Raw genomic sequence first — 25,699 nt, forward strand, 5'->3', positions numbered from 1 at the left:
ATCTGCGCCTGGTTATCTCATATTGTCTGGTATTGGGTGTAACTTTTGCTGTTGCTCTGTGTATGGGTGTCTGTGCTTGTAAGAGGGTTCTGTTCCTACCTCTTTCAGGTCCTTCACATCACCTGTTTTGTATGTATCTGACACTCTAGCCAGGGTTTCTCAAGCTTAACACTATGGACATTTGGGGCTGGAAATTCTTTTTTGTGTGGGGTTGTCCTGTACATTGTAGAACGTTTAGCAGCATCCTTGGCTTTTATCCACTGGATGCCAATAGCGCATTCCTCGCTCCAGATCTGATAATCAAAATGTCTCCAGACATTGCCAAATGTCCCCTGGGGACCAAAATCATGCGCAGTTGATAACCACTGGTCTAACTTATCCAGCTGGTAGCAAAACCCTCACTCATACCCACCCTCCAAGTAGTAGAGGATTTTCTATTCCCTGGATCATGTACAGAGATGTGCTCTTCCAACCAAGGGTTTAACCTCATTGGGAATATATTTTCTTGGCCAACGTTTTGAGTGATTGTCCCATGACTTTATTATTTTTTATTTTTTATTTTTTTAGCTTTCTTATCTTTAACATGTTTATTGGAGTATAATTGCTTTACAATATTGTGTTTGTTTCTGCTGTATAAAAATAGTGAATCAGCTATATGTATACATATATCCCCATATCCCCTCCCTCTTGTGTCTCCCTCCCACCCTCCCTATCCCACCACTCTAGGTGGTCACAAAGCACCGAGGTGATCTCCCCGTGCTATGCGGCTTCTTCCCACTAGCTATCTATTTTACTTTTGGTAGTGTATATATGTCCATGCCACTCTCTCACTTCGTCCCAGCTTACAATTCCACCTAACCATGTCCTCAAATCTATTCTCTACTTCTGTACCTTTATTCCTGTCCTGCCCTAGGTTCTTCAGAACCCCTTTTTTTTTTTTTAGATTCCATATGTACGTATTAACATATGGTATTTGTTTTTCTCTTTCTGACTTACTTCACTCTGTATGACAGACTCTAGGTCCATCCACTCACTACAAATAACTCAATTTCATTTCTTTTTATGGCTGAGTAATATTCCATTCTATATATGTGCCACATCTTCTGTATCCATTCATCTGTCAATGGACACTTAGGTTGCTTCCATGTCCTGGTTATTGTAAATAGAGCTGCAATGAACGTTGGGATACATGACTCTTTTTGAATTTTGGTTTTCTCAGGGTATATGCCCGGTAGTGGTATTACTGGGTCATATGGTAGTTCGGTTTTTAGTTTTTTAAGGAACTTCCATACTGTTCTCCATAGTGGCTGTATCAATTTACATTCCCACCAACAGTGCAAGAGGGTCCCTTTTCTCCACACCCTCTCCAGGATTTGTTGTTTGTAGATATTTTGATGATGACCATTCTGACCCATATGAGGTGATATCTCATTGTAGTTTTGATTTGCCTTTCTCTAATGATTAGTGATGTTGAGAATCCTTTCATGTGTTTGTTGGCAATCTGTATATCTTCTTTGGAGAAATGTCTATGTAGGTCTTCTGCCCATTTTTGGATTGGGTTGTTTCTTTTATTCAAATAGAGCTGCATGAGCTGCTTGTATATTTTGGAGATTAATCCTTTGTCAGTTGCTTCATTTGCAAATATTTTCTCCCATTCTGAGGGCTGTCTTTCCATCTAGTTTATGGTTTCCTTTGCTGTGCAAAAGCTTTTAAGTTTCATTAGGTCCCATTTGTTTATTTTTGTTTTTATTTCCATTTCTCTAGGAGGTGGGTCAGAAAGGATCTTGCTGTGATTTATGTCATAGAGTGTTCTGCCTACATTTTCCTCTAAGAGTTTTAGAGGGTCTGGCCTTACATTTAGGTCTTTAATCCATTTAGGTTTATTTTTGTGTATAGTGTTAGGGACTGTTCTAATTTCATTCTTCTACATGTAGCTGTTCAGTTTTCTCAGCACCACTTACTGAAGAGACTGTCTTTCCTCCATTGTATATTCTTGCCTCCTTTATCAAAGATAAGGTGACCATATGTGCATGGGTTTACCTCTTGGCTTTCTATCCTGTTCCATTGATCTATATTTCTGTTTTTGTGCCAGTACCATACTGTCTTGATTACTATAGGTTTGTAGTATAGTCTGAAGTCAGGGAGCCTGATTCCTCCAGCTCCATTTTTCTTTCTCAAGATTGCTGTGGCTATTTGGGGTCTTTTGCGTCTCCATACAAATTGTGAAATTTCTTGTTGTAGTTCTGTAAAAAATGCCATTGGTGGTTTGATAGGGATTGCATTGAACCTGTAGATTGTTTTGGGTATTATAGTCATTTTCACAATGTTGATTCTTCCAATCGAAGAACATGGTATATCTCTCCATCTGTTTTATCATCTTTAATTTCTTTCATCAGTGTCTCATAGTTTTCTGCATACAGGTCTTTTGTCTCCTTAGGTAGGTTTATTCCTAGGTATTTTATTCTTTTTGTTGCAATGGTAAATGGGAGTGTTTCCTTAATTTCTCTTTCAGATTTTTCATCACTAGTGTATAGGAATGCAAGAGATTTCTGTGCATTAATTTTGTATCCTGCTACTTTACCAAATTCATTGATTAGCTCTAGTAGTTTTCTGGTAGTATCTTTAGGATTCTCTATGTATAGTATCATGTTAACTGTAAGCAGTGACACTTTTACTCCTTTTTTTCCAATTTGGATTCTTTCATTTCTTTTTCATCTATGATTTCTGTGGGTAAAACTTCCAAAACTATGTTGAATAATAGTGGTGAGAGGGGCTTCCCTGGTGGCACAGTGGTTGAGAATCTGCCTGCCAATGCAGGGGACACAGGTTTGATACCTGGTCTGGGAAGATCCCACATGCCGTGGAGCAACTAGGCCCATGAGCCACAACTACTGAGCCTGCGCGTCTGGAGCCTGTGCTCCACAACAAGAGAGGCCGTGATAGTGAGAGGCCCGCGCACTGTGATGAAGAGTGGCCCCCACTTGCCACAACTAGAGAAAGCCCTCGCACAGAAACGAAGACCCAACACAGCTGAAATAAATAAATTAATTAATTAATAAAATTTAAAAAAAAATAGTGGTGAGAGTGCGCAGCTTTGTATTGTTCCTGATCTTAGTGGAAATAGTTTCAGTTTTTCACCATTGAGGACAATGTTGGCTGTGGGTTTGTCATATATGGCCTTTATTATGTTGATGTAAGTTCCCTCTATGCCTACATTCTGGAGGGTTTTTATCATAAATGGGTGTTGAATTTTGTCAAAAGCGTTTTCTGCATCCATTGAGATGATCATATAGTTTTTATCCTTCAATTCGTAAATATGGTGTATCACATCAATTGATTTGTGTATATTGGAGAATCCTTGCATTCCTGGGATAAACCCCACTTGATCATGGTGTATGATCCTTTAATGCGCTGTTGGATTCTGTGTGCTAGTATTTTGTTAAGGATTTTTGCATCTATGTTCATCAGTGATTTTGGCCTGTAGTTTTCTTTTTTTGTGACATCTTTGTCTGGTTTTGGTGTCAGGGTGATGGTGGCCTTGTAGAATGAGTTTGGGAGTGTTCCTCCCTCTGCTATATTTTGGAAGAGTTTGAGAAGGATAGGTGTTAGCTCTTCTCTAAATGTTTGATAGAATTCACCTGTGAAGCCATTTGGTCCTGGACTTCTGTTTGTTGGAAGATTTTTAATCATAGTCTCAATTTCAGTGCTTGTGATTGGTCTGCTAATATTTTTTATTTCTTCCTGTTTCAGTTTCGGAAGGTTGTGCGTTTCTAAGAATTTGTCCATTTCTTCCAGGTTGTCCATTTTATTGTCATATAGTTGCTTGTAGTAATCTCTAATGATCGTTTGTATTTCTGCAGCATCAGTTGTTACTTTTACTTTTTCATTTCTAATTCTGTTGATTTGAGTCTTCTACCTTTTTTTCTTGATGAGTCTGGCTAATGGTTTATCAATTTTGTTTATCCTCTCAAAGAACCAGCTTTTAGATTTATTGATCTCTGCTATCATTTCCTTCATTTCTTTTTCATTTATTTCTGATCTGATCTTTACGATTTCTTTCCTTCTGCAAACTTTGTGTTTTTGTTGTTGTTTTTGTTGTTCTTCTTTCTCTAATTGCTTTAGGTGTAAGGTTAAGTTTTTTATTTGAGATGTTTCTTGTTTCTTGAGGTAGGATTGTATTGCTATAAACTTCCCCCTTACAACTGCTTTTGATGCATCCCATAGGTTTTGGGTCATCGTGTTTTCATTGTCATTTGTTTCTAGGTATTTTTTGATTTCCTCTTTGATTTGTTTAGTGATCTCTTGGTTGTTTAGTAGTGTATTGTTTAGCCTCCATTTGTTTGTAATTTTTACAATTTTTTTCCTATAATTGATATGTCATTTCATAGTGCTGTGGTTGGAAAAGATACTTGATATGACTTCAATTTTCTTAAATTTACCAAGCCTTGATTTGTGACCAAAGATATGTTCTATCCTGGACAGTGTTCCATGAACACTTGAGAAGAAAGTGTATTCTATTGTTTTTGGATGGACTGTCCTGTGATTATCAATTAAGTCCATCTTGTTTAATGTGTCATTTAAAGCTTTAGTTTCCTTATTTATTTTTATTTTGGATGATCTGTCCCTTGGTGAAAGTGGGGTGTTAAAGACCCCTACTATGATTGTGTTACTGTCGATTTCCCCTTTTATGGCTGTTAGCATTTGCCTTATGTATTGAGGTGCTCCTATATTGGGTGCATAAATATTTATAATTGTTATATCTTCTTCTTGGATTGAACCCTTGATCATTATTTAGTGTCCTTCTTTGTCTCTTGTAATAGTCTTATTTTAAAGTCTATTTTGTCTGATATGAGAATTGCTACTCCAGCTTTCTTTTGATTTCCATTTGCGTGGAATATCTTTTTCCAACCCCTCACTATCAGTCTGTATGTGTCCCTAGGTCTGAAGTGGGTCTCTTGTAGACAGTATATATACGGGTCTTGTTTTTGTATCCATTCAGCCGGCTATGTCTTTTGGTTGGAGCATTTAATCCACTTACATTTAAGGTAATTATCAATATGTATGTTCCTATTACCATTTTCTTAATTGTTTTGGGTTTGTTTTTATAGGTCTTTCCTTCTCTTGTGCTTCTTGCCTAGAGAAGTTCCTTTAGCATTTGTTGTAAACCTGGTTTGGTGGTGCTGAATTTTCTTAGCTTTTGCTTGCCTGCAAAGGTTTTAATTTCTCTGTCAAATCTCAATGAGATCCTTGCTGGGTAGAGTAATCTTGGTTGTAGGTTTTTCCCTTTCATCAGTTTACATATGTCCTGCCACTCCCTTCTGGCTTGCAGAGTTTTTGCTGAAAGATCAGCTGTTAACCTTATGGGGATTCCCTTGTATGGTATTTGTTGTTTTTCCCTTGCTGCTTTTAATATTTTTTGTTTGTTTTTAATTTTTGATAGTTTGATTAATATGTGTCTTGGAGTGTTTCTCCTTGTATTTATCCTGTATGGGACTCTCTGCGCTTCCTGGACTTGATTATTTGCTTTCCCATATTAAGGAAGTTTTCAAATATAATCTCTTCAAATATTTTCTCAGACACTTTTTTTTTTTTTTTTATACTGCATGTTCTTATTAGGCATCAATTTTATACACATCACTGTATACATGTCAATCCCAATCGCCCAATTCAGCACACCACCATCCCCACCTCACCACAGTTTTCCCCCCTTGGTGTCCATATGTCCGTTTTCTACATCTGTGTCTCAACTTCTGCCCTGCAAACTGGCTCATCTGTACCATTTTTCTAGGTTCCACATACATGCATTAATATACGATATTTGTTTTTCCCTTTCTGACTTACTTCACTCTGTATGACAGTCTCTAGATCCATCCACGTCTCAACAAATGACTCAATTTCGTTCCTTTTTATGGCTGAGTAATATTCCATTGTATATATGTACCACAACTTCTTTATCCATTCGTCTGCTGATGGGCATTTAGGTTGCTTCCATGACCTGGCTATTGTAAATAGTGCTGCAATGAACATTCGGGTGCATGTGTCTTTTTGAATTACGGTTTTCTCTGGGTATATGCCCAGTAGTGGGATTGCTGGGTCATATGGTAATTCTATTTTTAGTTTTTTAAGGAACCTCCATATTGTTCTCCATAGTGGCTGTATCAATTTACATTCCCACCAACAGTGCAAGAGGGTTCCCTTTTCTCCACACCCTCTCCAGCATTTGTTGTTTGTAGATTTTCTGATGATGCCCATTCTAACAGGAGTGAGGTGATACCTCATTGTAGTTTTGATTTGCATTTCTCTAATAATTAGTGATGTTGAGCCTCTTTTCATGTGCTTCGTGGCCGTCTGTATGTCTTCTTTGGAGAAATGTCTATTTAGGTCTTCTGCCCATTTTTGGATTGGGGTGTTTGTTTCTTTAATATTGAGCTGAATGAGCTGTTTATATATTTTGGAGATTAGTCCTTTGTCCGTTGATTCATTTGCAAATATTTTCTCCCATTCTGAGGGTTGTCTTTTCATCTTGTTTATGGTTTCCTTTGCTGTGCAAAAGCTTTGAAGTTTCATTAGGTCCCACTGTTTAATTTTGTTTTTATTTCCATTACTCTAGGAGGTGGATCAAAAAAGATCTTGCTGTGATTTATGTCAAAGAGTGTTCTGCCTATGTTTTCCTCTAAGAGTTTTATAGTGTCCAGTCTTATATTTAGGTCTCTAATCCATTTTGAGTTTATTTTTGTGTATGGTGTTAGGGAGTATTCTAATTTCATTCTTTTACATGTAGCTGTCCAGTTTTCCCAGCACCACTTATGGAAGAGACTGTCTTTTCTCCATTGTATATCTTTGCCTCCTTTGTCATAGATTAGTTGACCATAGGTGCGTGAGTTAATCTCTGGGATTTCTATCTTGTTCCATTGATCTATGTTTCTGTTTTTGTGCCAGTACCATATTGTCTTGATGACTGTAGCTTTGTAGTATAGTCTGAAGTCAGGGAGTCTGATTCCTCCAGCTCCATTTTTTTGCCTCAAGACTGCTTTGGCTATTCGGGGTCTTTTGTGTCTCCATACAAATTTTAAGATGATTTGTTCTAGCTCCGTAAAAAATGCCATTGGTAATTTGATAGGGATTGCATTGAATCTGTAGATTGCTTTGGGTAGTATACTCATTTTCACAATGTTGATTCTTCCAATCCAAGAACATGGTATATCTCTCCATCTGTTGGTATCATCTTTAACTTCTTTCATCAGTGTCTTATAGTTTTCTGCATACAGGTCTTTTGTCTCCCTAGGTAGGTTTATTCCTAGGTATTTTATTCTTTTTGTTGCAATGGTAAATGGGAGTGTTTCCATAATTTCTCTTTCAGATTTTTAATCATTAGTGTATAGGAATGCAAGAGATTTCTGTGCATTAATTTTGTATCCTGCAACTTTACCATATTCATTAATTAGCTCTAGCAGTTTTCTGGTGGCAGTTTTAGGATTCTCTATGTATAGTATCATGTCATCTGCAAACAGTGACAGTTTTACTTCTTCTTTTCCAATTTGTATTCCTTTTATTTCTTTTTCTTCTCTGATTGCCGTGGCTAGGACTTCCAGAACTATGTTGAATAATAGTGGTGAGAGTGGACATCCTTGTCTCGTTCCTGATCTTAGAGGAAATGCTTTCAGTTTTTCACCATTGAGAATGATGTTTGCTGTGGGTTTGTCATATATGGCCTTTATTATGTTGAGGTAGGTTCCCTCTATGCCCACTTTCTGGAGAGTTTTTATCAGAAATGGGTGTTGAATTTTGTCAAAAGCTTTTTCTGCATCTATTGAGATGATCATATGGTTTTTATTCTTCAATTTGTTAATATGGTGTATCACATGGATTGATTTGCGTATATTGAAGAATCCTTGCATCCCTGGGATAAATCCCACTTGATCGTGGTGTACGATCCTTTTAATGTGTTGTTGGATTCTGTTTGCTAGTATTTTGTTGAGGATTTTTGCATCTATATTCATCAGTGATATTGGTCTGTAATTTTCTTTTTGTGTAGTGTCTTTGTCTGGTTTTGGTATCAGGGTGATGGTGGCCTCATAGAATGAGTTTGGGAGTGTTCCTTCCTCTGCAATTTTTTGGAAGAGTTTGAGAAGGATGGGTGTTAGCTCTTCTCTAAATGTTTGATAGAATTCACCTGTGAAGCCATCTGGTCCTGGACTTTTGTTTGTTGGAAGATTTTTAATCACAGTTTCAATTTCCTTACTTGTGATTGGTCTGTTCATATTTTCTATTTCTTCCTGATTCAGTCTTGGAAGGTTATACCTTTCTAAGAATTTGTCCATTTCTTCCAGGTTGTCCATTTTATTGGCATAAAGTTGCTTGTAGTAGTCTCTTAGGATGCTTTGTATTTCTGTGGTGTCTGTTGTAACTTCTCCTTTTTCATTTCTGATTTTATTGATTTGAGTCCTCTCCCTCTTTTTCTTGATGAGTCTGGCTAATGTCTTATCAATTTTGTTTATCTTCTCAAAGAACGAACTTTTAGTTTTATTGATCTCTGCTATTGTTTTCTTTGTTTCTATTTCATTTATTTCTGCTCTGATCTTTATGATTTCTTTCCTTCTGCTAACTTTGGGTTTTGTTTGTTCTTCTTTCTCTAGTTTCTTTAGGTGTAAGGTTAGATTGTTTACTTGAGATTTTTCTTGTTTCTTTAGGTAGGCTTGTATAGCTATAAACTTCCCTCTTAGAACCGCTTTTGCTGCATCCCATAGGTTTTGGGTCGTCGTGTTTTCATTGTCATTTGTCACTAGGTATTTTTTTATTTCCTCTTTGATTTCTTCAGTGATCTCTTGGTTATTTAGTAACGTATTGTTTAGCCTCCATGTGTTTGTCTTTTTTACGTTTTTTTCCCTGTAATTCATTTCTAATCTCATAGCGTTGTGGTCAGAAAAGATGCTTGATATGATTTCAATTTTCTTAAATTTACTGAGGCTTGATTTGTGACCCAAGATGTGATCTATCCTGGAGAATGTTCCGTGCGCACTTGAGAAGAACGTGTAATCTGCTGTTTTTGGATGGAATGTCTTATATATATCAATTAAATCTATCTGGTCTATTGTGTCATTTAAAGCTTCTGTTTCCTTATTTATTTTCATTTTGGATGATCTGTCCATTGGTGTAAGTAAAGTGTTAAAGTCCCCCACTATTATTGTGTTACTGTCGATTTCCTCTTTTATAGCTGTTAGCAGTTGCCTTATGTATTGAGGTGCTCCTATGTTGGGTGCATATATATTTATAATTGTTATATCTTCTTCTTGGATTGATCCCTGGATCATTATGTAGTGTCCTTCCTTGTCTCTTGTAACATTCTTTATTTTAAAGTCTATTTTATGTGATATGAGTATAGCTACTCCAGCTTTCTTTTGATTTCCATTTGCATGGAATATCTTTTTCCATCCCCTCACTTTCAGTCTGTATGTGTCCCTAGGTCTAAAGTGGGTCTCTTGTAGACAGCATATATATGGGTCTTGTTTTTGTATCCATTCAGCCAGTCTATGTCTTTTGGTTGGGGCATTTAATCCATTCACGTTTAAGGTAATTATCGATATGTATGTACCTATGACCATTTTCTTAATTGTTTTGGGTTTGTTTTTGTAGGTCCTTTTCTTCTCTTGTGTTTCCCACTTAGAGAAGTTCCTTTAGCATTTGTTGTAGAACTGGTTTCGTGGTGCTGAATTCTCATAGCTTTTGCTTGTCTGTAAGGCTTTTGATTTCTCCATCAAATCTAAGTGAGATCCTTGCCGGGTAGGGTAATCTTGGTTGTAGGTTCTTCCCTTTCATCACTTTAAGTATATCATGCCACTCCCTTCTGGCTTGCAGAGTTTCTGCTGAGAAATCAGCTGTTAACCTTATGGGAGTTCCCTTGTATGTTATTTGTCGTTTTTCCCTTGCTGCTTTCAATAATTTTTCTTTGTCTTTAATTTTTGCCACTTTGATTACTATGTGTCTCGGCGTGTTTCTCCTTGAGTTTATTCTGTATGGGACTCTCTGCGCTTCCTGGACTTGGGTGGCTATTTCCTTTCCCATGTTAGGGAAGTTTTGGAGTATAATCTCTTCAAATATTTTCTCTGGTCCTTTCTCTCTCTTTTCTCCTTCTGGGACCCCTATAATGCGAATGTTGTTGCGTTTAATGTTGTCCCAGAGGTCTCTTAGGCTGTCTTCATTTCTTTTCATTCTTTTTTCTTTAGTCTGTTCCGCAGCAGTGAATTCCACCATTCTGTCTTCCAGGTCACTTATCCGTTCTTCTGCCTCAGTTATTCTGCTATTGATTCCTTCTAGTGTAGTTTTCATTTCAGTTATTTTATTGGTCATCTCTGTTTGTTTGTTCTTTAATTCTTCTAGGTCTTTGTTAATCATTTCTTGCATCTTCTCAATCGTTGCCTCCATTCTTATTCCGAGGTCCTGGATCATCTTCACTATCATTATTCTGAATTCTTTTTCTGGAAGGTTGCCTATCTCCACTTCATTTAGTTGTTTTTCTGGGTTTTTTTCTTGTTCCTTCATCTGGTACATAGCCCTCTGCCTTTTCATCTTCTCTATCTTTCTGTAACTGTGGTTTTTGGTCCACAGGCTGCAGGATTATAGTTTTTCTTGCTTCTGTTGTCTGCCCTCTGGTGGTTGAGGCTATCTAAGAGGCTTGATGGGAGGCTCTGGTGGTGGGTAGAGCTGACCTCAGACACTTTTTTTTTCTCTTCTTCTGTTACCCCTATAATTTGAATGTTGGTTCATTTAATGTTGTCCCAGAGGTCTCTGACTGTCTTCAATTCTTTTCATTATTTTTTCTTTATTCTGTTCTGTGGTAGTTATTTCCACTATTTTATCTTCCTTGTCATTTATCCATTCTTCTGCCTCAGTTATCCTGCTATTGATTCCTCCTAGAGAATTTTTAATTTCATTTTTCATGTTGTTCATCATTGTTTGTTTGCTCTTTAGTTCTTCTAGGTCTTTGTCAAACCTTTCTTGTATTTTCTCCATTCTATTTCCAAGATGTTGGATTATCTTTACTATCATTACCCTGAATTGTTTATTAGGTAGACTGCCTATTTCCTCTTCATTTTTTGGTCTGGTGGCTTTTTACTTTGCTCCTTCATCTGCTGTGTATTTCTCTGTCTTCTCATTTTGCTTAACTTACTGTGTTTGGGGTCTCCTTTTAGCAGGCTGCATATTCATAGTTTCCGTTGTTTTTTGGTGTTTGTCCCCAGAGGTAAGGTTGTTTCAATGGGTTGTGTAGGCTTCCTGGTGGAGGGGACTTGTGCCTGTGTTCTGGTGGATGAGGCTGGATCTTGTCTCTCTAGTGGGCAGGACCACATCTGGTGGTGTGTTTTGTGGTGTCTGTGAACTTATTATGATTTTAGGCAGCCTCTATGCTAATGGGTGGCATTGTGTTTCTGTCTTGCTAGTTGTTTGGCATGAGGTGTCCAGCACTGGAGCTTGCTGGTTGTTGCATGGAGCTGGGTCTTAGCATTTAGATGGAGGTGTTTTGTAGAGCTCTCGCCGAATAATATTTTGTGTGGGCGGGAGGTCTCTGGTGGTCCAATGTCCTGAACTCAGCTCTCCCACTTTGGAGGCTCAGGCCTGACACCCCACCAGAGCACCAAGACACTGTCAGCCACACAGCTCAGAAGAAAAGGTAGAAAAAAAAAGAAATAAATTAAAATAAAATAAATAATTTAAAAATATTATTAAAATAAAAAAACTAAAACGTAATAAAAAAAAGAAGACAACAACTAAACCAATAAACAAATCTACCAATGATAACAAGCGCTAAAATCTATACTAAGATAAACATAAAAATCAGAAACTAGTCAGTCGCATACAGTAAACCCCAAGTCCACAGTTGATCCCAAAGTCCACTGCCTCTATTTTGGAATGATTCATTGTCTGTTCAGATAGTCCACAGATGCAGGGTACATCAAGTTGATTGTGGAGATTTAATCCACTGCTCCTGAGGCTGCATGGAGAAATGTCCCTTTCTCTTCTTTGTTTGCACAGCTCCCTGGTTTCAGCTTTGGACTTGACCCCACCTCTGCATGTAGATTGCCCTCTGGCATCTGTTCTTCGCCCAGACAGGAGGCGGTTAAAGGAGCAGCTGATTAGGGGGCTCTGACTCACTCAGGCCTGGAGGAGGGAGGAGTAGATTGCTGGCTGAGCCTGCAGAGGCAGAGGCTGGCGTGATTTTGCACCAGCCTGAGGCACACCGTGTGTTCTCCCAGGGAAGTTGTCCCTGGATCACGGGATGCTGTCAGTGGCAGGCTGCACAGTCTCCTGGTAGGGGAGGTGTAGCTAGTGACCTGTGCTTGCACACAGGCTTCTTGGTGGCTTCAGCAGCAGCCTTAACATTTCATGCCCGTCTCTGGTGTCTGTGCTGATAGCCGTGGCTCATGCCTGTCTCTGGAGCTCATTTAGGTGGTGCTCTGAATCCCCTCTCCTCGTGCACCCTGAAACAATGGTCTCTTGCCTCTTACACAGGTCCAGACTTTTCCCAGACTCCCTCCCAGCTAGCTGTGGTGCACTAGCCCCCTTCAGGCTGTGTTCACGCAGCCAACCCCAGTCCTCTCCCTGCGATCTGACCTCCCCTCCGAAGCCCAAGCCTCAGCTCCCAGCCCCCACCCGCCCTGACGGGTGAGCATACAAGCCTCTCAGGCTGGTGAGTGCTGGTCGGCACTGATCCTCTGTGTGGAAATCTCTCTGCTTTGCCCTCTGCACCCCTGTTGCTGCGCTCTCCTCCATGGCTCTAAAGCTTCTCCCCAGCCCACCACCTGTTTCTACCAGTGAAGGGGCTTCCTAGTGTGTGGAAACTTTTCCTCCTTCACAGCTCCCTCCCAGAGGAGCAGGTCCTGTCCCTATTCTTTTGTCTCTGTTTTTTCTTTTTTCTTTTGCCCTACCCAGGTAGGTGGGGAGTTTCTTGACTTTTGGGAAGTCTGAGGTCTTCTGCTAGCGTTCAGTAGGTGTTCTGTAGGAGTTGTTCCACATGTAGATGTATTTTTGATGTATTTGTGGGGAGGCAGGTGATCTCCATGCTTTACTCCTCTGCCATCTTGAAGCGTAATCCCATGACTTTAAATGGCTTTTGTTTTGATGGCTTTGGCAGAGAACATGAGAACTCTGAACCTGAAAAAGTGAGATTATTACCTACACTTCAGTTTAAGGTGAATGGAAGATGATTGAAAGGGTTTATTTTCTCAGTAAGACTGTCTTCTACTGGGAGTTTCATAATGGAATCATCGGTAAGTATCATGGATGTGGCATTCTCAGTGCTTTTTGTATGTTTTGAAACCAGAACAACAAGCATAACTGAGTACTGACTTCCAAGATTTGCATCTGGAAAATACACCATTAATGCTAAAAAAACAGACTTATTTGAGTATTATGGAGACCAAATCTTTCTTAGAATCCATCAATAGGCATAACCATTACTGTAAACATGAGGGCAAACAGGAATATTAACAAAACTTAAGGAAAGTCAAAGGTATCAACTATTAAATAGAAATGGAAATCTTTCTTATAATGAGCTGCCTCATGTATCTTCTACATGTTTAATCTATTGAACAGTTAATTTTTTCTTTGCATTTGAAAAATTGAACAATAAATCTATTTTCATTGAAGAAAAATTAGAACGTCCAAATGAACAAAAAGAAAAATACCATATAACAACCTCTAGAGAGGTTGAAACTACTCTTTTCACCTTGATGTACCTCCTTTAAGGTACCTTTTAATCTATCTCTATCTCTAGATCCATATGTGTATCAATATACGTATCTATCTTTTTTTTTTTTTAACAAATTGAGATTCTGTTAAACATAAGGTTGTTACCCGTTGTTTTTACGCATGACCCTATATCCGAAACATTGTATTAATAACACTGAGCTATATAATCTTTAAAATGGGTGCATAGTATTCCATTGAACAAATGACCCTTTGTATGTTTTGAATTTTATCTTTATAAGCAAGATAGTGATAGACATCTACTTATATCCATTCTTATGATCTTTTCTAATTATTTCCTTAGGAAGTTTATCCCAGAGTAATGTCCATTTACAAGGCATACTTCTAAAAAAATAGATTCTGAGTTAGTGTCATGATGAAACTCTCTCACTTAGTGAGGGTCAGAAAGGAAGTTTGTGAAAGTGGCCCAAGCACCAGGAAATTAGGGGGAAACTTTATCTGCTCAGGATGCCAATGATGATGTACTTAGTCTTTAAAAATTCTGTGTTCCAAATGGAGTCTTCAAATTTGTACTCAGTTTGTTATACAAGACATACAGAAAAGGACAATCACCCCCCGTATTAGTTTTCTATTGCTGCATAATAAAATACCACAAGCATCTTAAAACAACACAAATTTATTATCTCATAGTTTCTGTGGGTTGAGTCTGGGCATAGCTTACCTGGGTCTTGGCTCAGGGTCTCAGGGGGCACTATCAAGGTGTTGGCTATGCTCTGGTTCTCATTTGGAGTTTGGGGTCATCTTCCAAGCTCATTCAAGGTTGTTGCTAAATTCAGTTCCTTGTAGAATTGAAGTCCCTATTTTCTTGTTAAGTGTCAGCTGGGGATTACTCTCAGCTCCTAGAGGTCATTCACAGTTCCTTGCCACAGGGTCCCCATAGGCAGTTCATAGCCTTTCTTTCACCTGATTAGGTCAGGTCCACCCAGGATAATCTTCCTTTTGATTCAATTGACTAGGAATCTTATTTATATCTGAAAAATCCCTTTTTGCCATATAACATAACTATAGGAGTGATATGCCGTTATATTTTTAGGTCCTGCCCACACTCAAGTGAAGGATTATACAGCATACACATGAGAAGGTGGGAATCTTGGGGAGGCCACCTTAGAATTCTGTCTACTACGCCCATAGTTCAAATCCCCTAAGAAAACTGCTCTTGATATTTTGGTTATGTTCTAGATTTTTGTCACCATTATGTTTTGGTATTTCTTTGAAAAGAAATAGTTGTAATTATAGTGTTCAGTCACCATCAAATCCTTTATTTTCTTCGTAATAATGTGCCAATGTATCACTGCAAATGTTTGATGAGCATAATTTACAATTTTTTAGTTGCTACTTGTTATAGACTGAATGTTTGTGTCCCCCCCCAAATTCATATGTTGAAACCCTAACCCTCAGTGTGATGGTATTAAGAAGTGAGGCCTTTGGGGTGATTAGGTTTAGATGAAGTCATGAGGGGGGAGCCCCCATGATGGGATTAGTGTCCTTATAAGGAGAAACATCAGTGCTTCCTTTCTCACCATGTGAGGATGCAGCAGGGAGGCAATCATCTTTTTATTTATGTTCAGTAAGTCCTTGTTAGTTATCTAGTTTAAATATAGCAGTCTGTACATGTCAATCTCAAAGTCCCAGTCTATCCCTCCCCCCTACCCTTCCCCCCGGTAACCATAAATTCATTCTCTACGTCTGTGAGTCTGTTTCTGTTTTGTAAATAAGTTCATTTGTATCATTTTTTTACATTCTGCATATAAATGATCTCATATGATATTTGTCTTTCTCTGTCCGACCTACTTCACTTAGTATGACAATCTCTAGATCCATCCACGTCTCTGCAAATGGTATTATTTCATTCTTTTTAATGGCTGAGTAATATTCCATTGCATACATGTACCACAGTTTCTTTATCTATTCATCTGTTGATGGACATCTAGGTTGCTTCCATGTCCTGGCTATTGTAAACAGTGCTGCAATGAACATTGGGGTGCATGTATCCTTTCGAACCATGCTTTTCTCTGGGTATGTGCCCAAGAGTGGGATTCTGGATCACATGATAGCTCTATTTTTAATTTTTAAAGGAACCTCCATACTGTCCTCCATAGATGCTGTACCACTTTATATTTCCACCAACAGTGTAGGAGGGTTCCCTTTTCTCCACATCCTCTCCAGCATTTATTGTCTGTACATTTTTTAATGATGGCCATTCTGATTGGTGTGAGGTGATATCTCATTGAAGGCAATCAACTTAAGGCCAGGAAGAGGGCCCTCATCAAGAGCAGAATCTGCCAGAACCTTGATCTTGGACTTCTAGCTTCTAGAACTGTGAGAAATAAATGTCTGTTGTTTAGGCCACCCAGTCTATGGCATTTTTCTAACAGCAGCCCAAGCTGACTAAGACAATATTGTAAATGGGATTTTTTTTTTCAATTATATTTTCTAATGATTGCCATTGCCTGGATTTTAAGAATTTTCTACTTGATTGCTTTGTCATCAGTTTCTCATCGTGGATATCAGGGAATATAAGGGTCATGGATTTCTATTATTTTTTTCTATTCTTTTTATAAAGGAGAGCTGAAGTACCAGAACAGATGAAGGATGGCTTCTCTGAGACAGACTCTTTCACTGATGAAATACTTATGATGACACATTGTCTAGCAATTGTCACCAGATCTGCTTTCATTCGCAAGAGTGAAACTCAAGGGGGCATTTCCCCAGGAGATGCAGCAAAGAGAAAAACCAGCCTAATGAACACAGCCTCTGCTTCCTTGATGAAATTCCTCCTAGTTTTAGGCAAAGAAAATATTTATTGAGGAAATGGTCATGTTGGCTAGAATAACTTAATGGCTGGGTGAGAATAAAGCAGGAGGAAGGCTTCGGAAAAATAAAAGCAGACAGATCATCAAGGAGCACTTATCTGTCATGTAGCAAAATGTTTTATTTTTTGTCACTGCCCACTGACATGTATCCTGACAACATTGTCTTTGTACCTGTTGCCTTGCCTGGTTCTGGCTGTCAAACTGCTGGGCTCATTAAGGTAAAACAGGCCTCCTGGGTTGGGGTCCCTGAATTAAGGGCCAATTGTTTTCAGGGGTGTTGGCGTCCAGGTATTAGAACATTCCACAAAGAAGGGGGCTAGGAAGGAAGTTCCGTTTAAAAAGAATTGTGTTAGAATATAATTCTTTTAAGGTAGGGGGATGTTCAAAGACTATGCACTCCCTCAGAAGTCATTTTTCTCTTTCCAGGTGTAATCATCAAACCACAGAGTGCCAGACTGTCCTCTCTCTCCCTTTCTCTCTTTCTCTAAATATCTTCCTCCCTCCCTCCCTCCTTTCCTTCCTTCCTTCTTCCCTTCCTCCTTCTCTCAGTTTTTAATCACCATTTTCCCCTCCCTCCCAGAAACCCCATATTTTGCAAGTAGAATCACCACACCAAGTAAATGTAATTCCAAGCAGAAGCAAAGAAACTTAACATCTTTATTAACATGCGTAAATATGCCTTAACATGGGTAAGTGTGCAATCTCTATCAGAAAGTAGCTCGATGACCTCATAATTTCCCTGGTGGATGCCAAGGGGCAAAGCATCCCAAGTTGGAAATCATAAACCTAATCTATCCTCCCCATTTTCCAGAACGCTTCAAACTGATGTAAATTACCCAGGAGGGCTCATGAGCACTCAGCAGGGAAGCTGGGTCCACGACCTCAGGTAGTGAGCAGAGATCATGATGACACATTGGAATCATCGGAGGAGCTTAAAAATTACCGACACCTGGATCCAGAGCATCTGACTTAGTTGGTCTGAGGTGAGGCCAGGGCATCTGATTATAATGTGCAGCTGAGGTTAGAGAGACCACAAATGCTTCCCAGCATTGAGAGTCACTGAACAGGGGTTTTCTATTGAAGAGCTCTATCTTCCCCATCCCCACCCTACTCACTTTACTGATAAAAGAAGGACTTTAATTCAGAAATGAAGAAAGAGCTCAGCTGGGCTTTAAAAGGAAGGGAGGAGGTCCTAGCAGTTTATAAAAGACACTGAGGAGGTTTTGCAGAGACCTCATAAGCAGTATGTAGTTGTGGCTGATGCATGCCTGTGGCCAAGAGCAAGGAAATAAGTTGTCTGATGTTGGGCAGGTCATAAGAGTCTCCAGAGGTCAATGTGCTCATCTGCAAAAGAGGTCTTCTTAGGAAATCTCGGTCTTGCTAGGTAAGAAGTGTGTGATGTAGTAGGGAAAGGGGGTGATGTGGCAAACTGGAGACTACACACCCCCTGAGGGAGGCAGATCATGCTGTCAAGCAAGAAAGAAACTCGCTGCTGGAAGATGTCCCAATTGTTCAAGGTAAGCCAGAAACACAGACTTTGACATGAAACCGCCTGAACTTTACATTTTGGCAACATATTTAAATGTTTTAAATCCACTTCTGGGGATGATATCAGTTGCTGGCACTCCAGCTGTGAAGGGCAGCAGTTTGTAATTTCTCACTCATTATTTCTAAGGTCTCTTCCTGCTCTAATTTCAAGAATTCTTTTTTTTTTTTTTTAATTTTTTTAAATTTATTTTTATGGCTTTGTTGGGTCTTCGTTTCTGTGCGAGGGCTTTCTCTAGTTTTGGCAAGCGGGGGCCACTCTTCATCGCGGTTGCGCGGGCCTCTCACTGTCGCGGCCTCTCTTGCTGCGGAGCACAAGCTCCAGACGCGCAGGCTCAGTAGTTGTGGCTCACGGGCCTAGTTGCTCTGCGGCATGTGGGATCTTCCCAGACTAGGGCTCGAACCCGTGTCCCCTGCATTGGCAGGCAGACTCTCAACCACTGCGCCACCAGGGAAGCCCAAGAATTCTTAACTGGGGTGGGTCTGTACGAGAGCTGCACCAACCATGACAAACTCTGGAGAGCCCAGTTGGGTAGTCACTGTTCTTTTACAGTTGAAAAGCTTGTTTCTGTCTTGGTCCTTGTCAGCCCCCGCTACTGCAGCCTGCTTGCTCCTAAGTACCATGAACTGCAGAGACCAGGCACAGATGAATCTCCTCTGAATCTCAGCATCTCCTCATTCTGAAATGGAGATGACAGCTGAGAACTGTGAGCAGAGGCTCTGGAGAAGCAGGAGCAACATGCTTTCTGCAAGCCGTGACCAACAGTGCTGGGGGTGAGGGAGTGCCCAGCAATCCATGTGGCGTCCTCTCCCCAGAGCTGAGGTCAGGAGGTGCTTTCAATAGGTTAAACTGTTTGTTGCTGAATCTGAGTACAAAACTAGATTCCACACCACCCTCCCCCAGCTAGATTAGACTTCTAAAAATACCCTTAGCAGCACATACTCTATCTTGATGGGCTTGACAAATTAGTCATCAAAGTTCCCGCTGCTCAGCCAAGAGGAGTCCGTCCCTGGTCAAAGTTTCATTTTCTTGAAATCTGTCACCTTCCCCAGGTCAGCAGAGAGCTGATGGGCATTTTGTTTAATACAAGAGCGAATGCTCAGCCATCCGGTCTGACACAACAGTGATAGCGGCCAGAGAACCTTCTTCTCGTTGGGATCTGGGCTTTAGTAGCAAGGGATTGACTCTCTCTATGTCATCCCCTAATCAGACCATGGAGAACAGTCTGTTCTCTAGCTGCTGGGCAGCCTGCAGTTGCACTCCCCAAAAGCTGTGGAGTGTGTTCATTTGTATAACACATCTGGGAATCACATGAGTAGAAGCATCAAGATCCTTTAGGAGGTTTATACTGTATAATATCCAGTAAAAAAAAAAAAAAAATATATATATATATATATAAAATGGATTACCCTCCCTACTAAGAAATGGAAAGAAGCCCACTGAAATCTTAAATTTGACAATCTCTGGGTGCTACTGTGACTGTGGCTAAATTTTAGATGCTTTATGCTTTTATTTACCAAACTACCCACAAACAGCTTGTATTACATTAGCACACTTTTAAAAAGCTTTTACTCATTTATATTGAGTAGCATTTTTAGTTTTGCATGAAAGTTTGGGGTGAAATGTTACAGTTTTAACATTGCTTCAAGTGCTGTTTTGCTCTTAGCAGGATAATATAGTTAGTAACTTCTGATAATGACATATATCACATTCTTTAAATTACATAAAATTGCTCTAAATCACAGGAATCTGCTCTGCAAATAACTGAATAAACCTTTTAAAAATATTTATACCCATTTGACCTAGTTGTTCCTTTTCTGAGAAACTGTCTTAAAGAAATAATGTTAAATACAGAAAACAGGCATGAAGATGTTCATCATAGTGTTATTTATAAAACAACAAATTGAAAACAACTTAAATCTTTAATAAAAACATCTTAAAGTATGTCTAAAGTAAAAATATGAAATCATTAAAAATGATAGCCACAGGGGACTTCCCTGGCAGTCCAGTGGTTAAGACTCTGCACTTCCATTGCAGGGGGTGCGGGTTCAATTCCTGGTCAGGGAACTAAGATCCTACATGCTGCGTGGCACGGCCAAAAAATAAACAACAACGTAATTAAACCAGCCAAGATGACTAAATATAATACCACAAAAACAAAAACAAAAAAAAAAGATAGCCATAAAAATTTTAGTAAAGTGGAAAATACTTATTTTTAATGTTAAAAGCAAAAAAAATTCCAACAAAATTTCATATACAGTATAATCACATATGGTGATAAGTTGTACTTACTACCTAGAATTACAGTGAGAATTCAATGAAATAATGTGTCTGAACCCTTACCAAAGTACTCAATAAATGTAACTTAGTTTTCTATATACATGTAAATTTGTATAATAAAGACTAAAGGAGGGGTTAGTCAATAATTTTATTTTGGTAGAGTTATGATGGATTTGCAGAATTTTCTTTCTACTTTTCTATATTTTCTAAGTATTTCATAATGAACCACTATTCCTTTAAATAGGAGGAAATAAAATTATATACACAAAAGTAAAGGTCATTCTATGTTTAGATTCCCTATTTTCAACACAGTGACAGAGGGGATGGAGAATCTTGTGATGCTTTTACACACTCAGCTGATCCAGCTATTAGGTTGAGATGCCACAGCCAATGCTTAGAAAATCAAGTAAAGATGAAACACATGTGAACAGACAAAATTCTCAAGGAAGGAATAATCTGAAACACATCTTATGAATGGATTGAAGGAGGAGACCTCCATGGGGTTGCCTCTCAAGAAAAGTGGCTGGAGCAGAGTGCGGATCTGCTTAGACAGATAATTGTAAACTTCTCCATCAATTCCAGGGGTGCCTGATGTAATTTTATCTCAGTCAATTGGCAAAAAGCCATTGAGTGTTGCTCTGTGTCTTGTACCATTTGCCCTAATCCAACACCTAGCAAAACAGCCTCTGATGGCTCTGCTGGGCACTGTGCAGAGCTGAGTGGGGAAAAGAGATGGTCATTGTGGGTGGGGGCCTAATCCTGATTTAGGAAGAGACTTATTCAGGAAGACGGATTTTTGAGAAGACACATAAACTTTGTATTCTGTGAGGGTCTCGCTGATGTGGCTTTTTTCCTCCCAGCCCTTTCCATTTCCTGCAATGTTTCCATCCTCGAATGTGTGTGTATATATAAACTACTTAACTGTCTGGGAGGCTGATGCTTGGTAAAAAGCATTCTCCATTTCCTCATTGTGAAGGGCATGATCCATTAAATGATCTTCTCTCACTCGGTGATAGAAGGGCTTCAAGGCTCAGTCTACTTTAAAACAGTTCCTGTCACAGGCTTTGGGCCAGGAAAATCTTCATGCTCTAAGGTGCTTGCTACACGATGGCTCAAAAATCGGGGGTCTCCTTGCTGCACTCTTTTCTGCATGGGATGTTAAAGATAAGTACTGCAGCGTGGGAAGAAACAGGTGGCAGGAGGTTTCTTCCATCCATCCAGCAATACGTGTGGCCCCCGGAAGAACTTGCTCTCTCTGGGCATTGAGGGATGCCAGTGTTTGCTTTGGGGCTATTGGAGGTGTGTGCCCTCTGCCTTCCTCTCAGCAGAGCTTTAGGTGGAGTCATATGTACAAAGGTAGGGTCAGTTTCTCACCAGTCCATCTTTATTTCCACTTGGATTCAGGGCTGAGGAGCTAATTTCCTGCCTTGTTTTATGCAGAACCCAGAGGCGGTTTAACCTTTGATGACTGAGTTAAACTCTTGAACATGCTGAATAATCATTAGGATTTAAATTAAGGATTAAATACTCTGATTGGCTCCCAGTGTGACTGCACTCTGAGTACAGGCAGTCTCTGTAGCTGTCAGCATGGAGGTGAAGTGCGATCTTGGAGTCTCTTGAGGCTCAGCATGGGCTGGCAAATGTGGATATTTGCCCTTGAACTTGCAATGTAAAATCCTTGCTCCTCTTTTCATAAAATCCAGGTGCTTCTACAGTACCTCTGTGCCAATTAGCTCAAAGCAGGCTTGGCAGCTATTTGAAAAATCAAGTCTCTACCTTGAACACATCCAAGGTTGGTCTACTGTTAATTACTCTACTTGCCATGTTTTGGTTCTTGTTTCATCTTTGCTCCTACCTTGCTGTGTGATGTTGGGCCAGTCACTCAGCATTCCTGGGCCTTCTAACATGAGAGAGTTGGATCAGAGGAATGGTCTAGCTCCAAATTTGATTCTATATTAAGCAGGGACTTCAGAGTTTCCACTTTCTTCTTGTCTGTTCTCACGAAATAATCTCAACCTTCAATGCCTCCATCTATCCAACTACTATAGAAGATATACAAATAAAATCAGAGGAGCAAACTTTTTTGTACCTCTGCCAAATGGGCAAAGCACTTTGGAAATTTAAATATATGCCATAACCTCTTCCCTTTGGCAATTGTATTCTACAGGATGCTAGTTCCATAATATTTAATAAATCTTTGGGAAGAAAATATGTTTGGAGTTGAATACGGTTGGTTAACGCTGCATAATATATCACCCTCTTAAAAATATACAGTGCACACTAGCTTTGTGGCCTGAGTTGTCCTGTTTAACTTCATTTACCTAGAATTTTAACGAGCATCTTTAAAAATATTCAACCATGGTGATCATATTTATCTGCTTGGCTCACCTTGCCCCCCTAAACTCTCTCCCTCTCCCAGAGCAGAGGGCATTTGGCAGCTTTTTGGATAATGTGACTCATTGCCTAGCAACACTTGATTAGACTGGAGATGGGCACCTCACTCAAACTGGGCCAATTGGCTACAGTGGTCCACCTTCAACCTGCAGTGTGCCCTGAAGCAGCAAAGAACATCAGTCTGTAGAGGAAGCCAGAGAAACAAAGCAGATAATCAAAGAGGAACAGAGGTGTGAGTATCTGCATGGCATCCTTGATCCAGTTCATTCCTTAGGCCCAGCTGACTGAGGGTTCCTGGGATTCATCTGTATCCTTAAAATAGGTTTTTTTCTGCTCAAGCCACTGTGAGTGGTTTCTATGATAGGCTTAACCAGGGAGTGCTCCAGCAGTGAGACCGGCATTATGGCAGAAATTCAGCATTTAGCTGGTTGGTATGTTGTTAAGTAGGTAGGAGGGTTTTGGTATAAGTCATCTCTCAGGGCAAGTGATACAAAAGAAGCCTAAGTAAGCAGAATTGTGTCAGAGGCAAGGAAGTGATCACTGTGTCATGCAAGATGTTACTCTTCTGAAGGACAACAGGGGCTTGAAAGTGCATTAACTGTGTCTTTTATGACGTTTTTCTTTTTTTTTTTTTAACATCTTCACTGGAGTACAATTGCTTTACAAGGGCATGTCAGTCCCTGCTTTATAACAAAGTGAATCAGTTATACATATACATATGTTCCCATATCTCTTCCCTCTTGCGTCTCCCTCCCTGCCACCCTCCCTAACCCACCCCTCTAGGTGGTCACAAGGCACCTAGCTGATCTCCCTGTGCTATGTGGCTGCTTCCCACTAGCTATCTATTTTACGTTTGGTAGTATATATGTGTCCATGCCACTCTCTCACTTTGGCACAGCTTACCCTTCCCCCTCCCCATATCCTCAAGTCCATTCTCTAGTAGGTCTGTGTCTTTATTTCCGTCTTACCCCTAGGTTCTTCATGACATTTTTTTCCCCTTAGATTCCATATATATGTGTTAACGTACGGTATTTGTTTTTCTCTTTCTGACTTACTTCACTCTGTATGACAGACTCTAGGTCCATCCACCAAACTACAAATAACTCAATTTCGTTTCTTTTTATGGCTGAGTAATATTCCATTGTATATATGTGCCACATTTCATTATCCATTCATCTGTTGATGGACACTTAGGTTGCTTCCATGTCCTGGCTATTATAAATAGAGCTGCAATGAACATTTTGGTACATGACTCTTTTTGAACTATGGTTTTCTCAGGGTATATGCCCAGTAGTGGGATTGCTGGGTCGTATGGTAGTTCTATCTGTAGTTTTTATTTTAATTTTTTAATTTTTTTATTTTTATTATTTATTTATTTTTGGCTGTGTTTGGTCTTCATTTCTGTGTGAGGGCTTTCTCTAGTTGTGGCAAGCGGGGGCCACTCTTCATTGCGGTGCGCAGGCCTCTCACTATCGCGGCCTCTCTTGTTGCGGAGCACAGGCTCCAGACGCGCAGGCTCAGTAATTGTGGCTCATGGGCCTAATTGTTCCGTGGCATGTGGAATCTTCCCAGACCAGGGCTCGAACCCATGTCCCCTGCATTGGCAGGTGGATTCTCAAACACTACGCCACCAGGGAAGCCCTATCTGTAGTTTTTTAAGGAACCTCCATACTGTTCTCTATAGTGGCTGTATCAATTTACATTCCCACCAACAGTGCAAGAGTGTTCCCTTTTCTCCACACCTCTCCAGCATTTATTGTTTCTAGATTTTTTGATGATGGCCATTCTGACCGGTGTGAGATGATATCTCATTGTAGTTTTGATTTGCATTTCTCTAATGATTAATGATGTTGAGCATTCTTTCATGTGTTTGTTGGCAATCTGTATATCTTCTTTGGAGAGATAAAAACCCTGCAGAAACTAGGCATAGAGGGAACTTTCCTCAACATAATACAGGCCATATATGACAAACCCACAGCCAACATCATCCTCAGTGGTGAAAAACTGAAACCATTTCCACTAAGATCAGGAACAAGACAAGGTTGCCCACTCTCACCACTATTATTCAACATAGTTTTGGAAGTTTTAGCCACAGCAAACAGAGAAGAAAAAGAAATAAAAGGAATCCAAATCGGAAAAGAAGAATTAAAGCTGTCACTGTTTGCAGATGACATTATACTATACATAGAGAATCCTAAAGATGCTACCAGAAAACTACTAGAGCTAATCAATGAATTTGATAAAGTAGCAGGATAGAAAATTAGTGCACAGAAATCTCTGGCATTCCTATACACTAATGATGAAAAATCTGAAAGTGAAATTAAGAAAACACTCCCATTTACCACTGCAACAAAAAGAATAAAATATCTAGGAAAAAACCTACCTAAGGAGACAAAAGACCTGTATGCAGAAAATTATAAGACACTGATGAAAAATTAAAGATGATACAAACAGATGGAGAGATATACCATGTTCTTGGATTGGAAGAATCAACATTGTGAAAATGACTCTACTACCCAAAGCAATCTACAGATTCAATGCAATCCCTATCAAACTACCACTGGCATTTTTCACAGAACTAGAACAAAAAATTTCACAATTTGTATGGAAACACAGAAGACCCTGAATAGCCAAAGCAATCTTGAGAAGGAAAAATGGAGCTGGAGGAATCAGGCTCCCTGACTTCAGACTATACTACAAAGCTACAGTAATCAAGACAGTATGGTACTGGTACAAAAACAGAAATAGAGATCAATGTAACAGGATAGAAAGCCCAGAGATAAACCCATGCACATATGGTCACCTTATTTTTGATAAAGGAGGCAAGCATATAGAGTGGAGAAAAGACAGCCTCTTCAATAAGTGATGCTGGGAAAACTGGACAGGTACATGTAAAAGTATGAAA

This window comes from Eschrichtius robustus, chromosome 1 (genome assembly GCF_028021215.1).
Source record: "Eschrichtius robustus isolate mEscRob2 chromosome 1, mEscRob2.pri, whole genome shotgun sequence".
Taxonomy (NCBI): Eukaryota; Metazoa; Chordata; class Mammalia; order Artiodactyla; family Eschrichtiidae; genus Eschrichtius; species Eschrichtius robustus.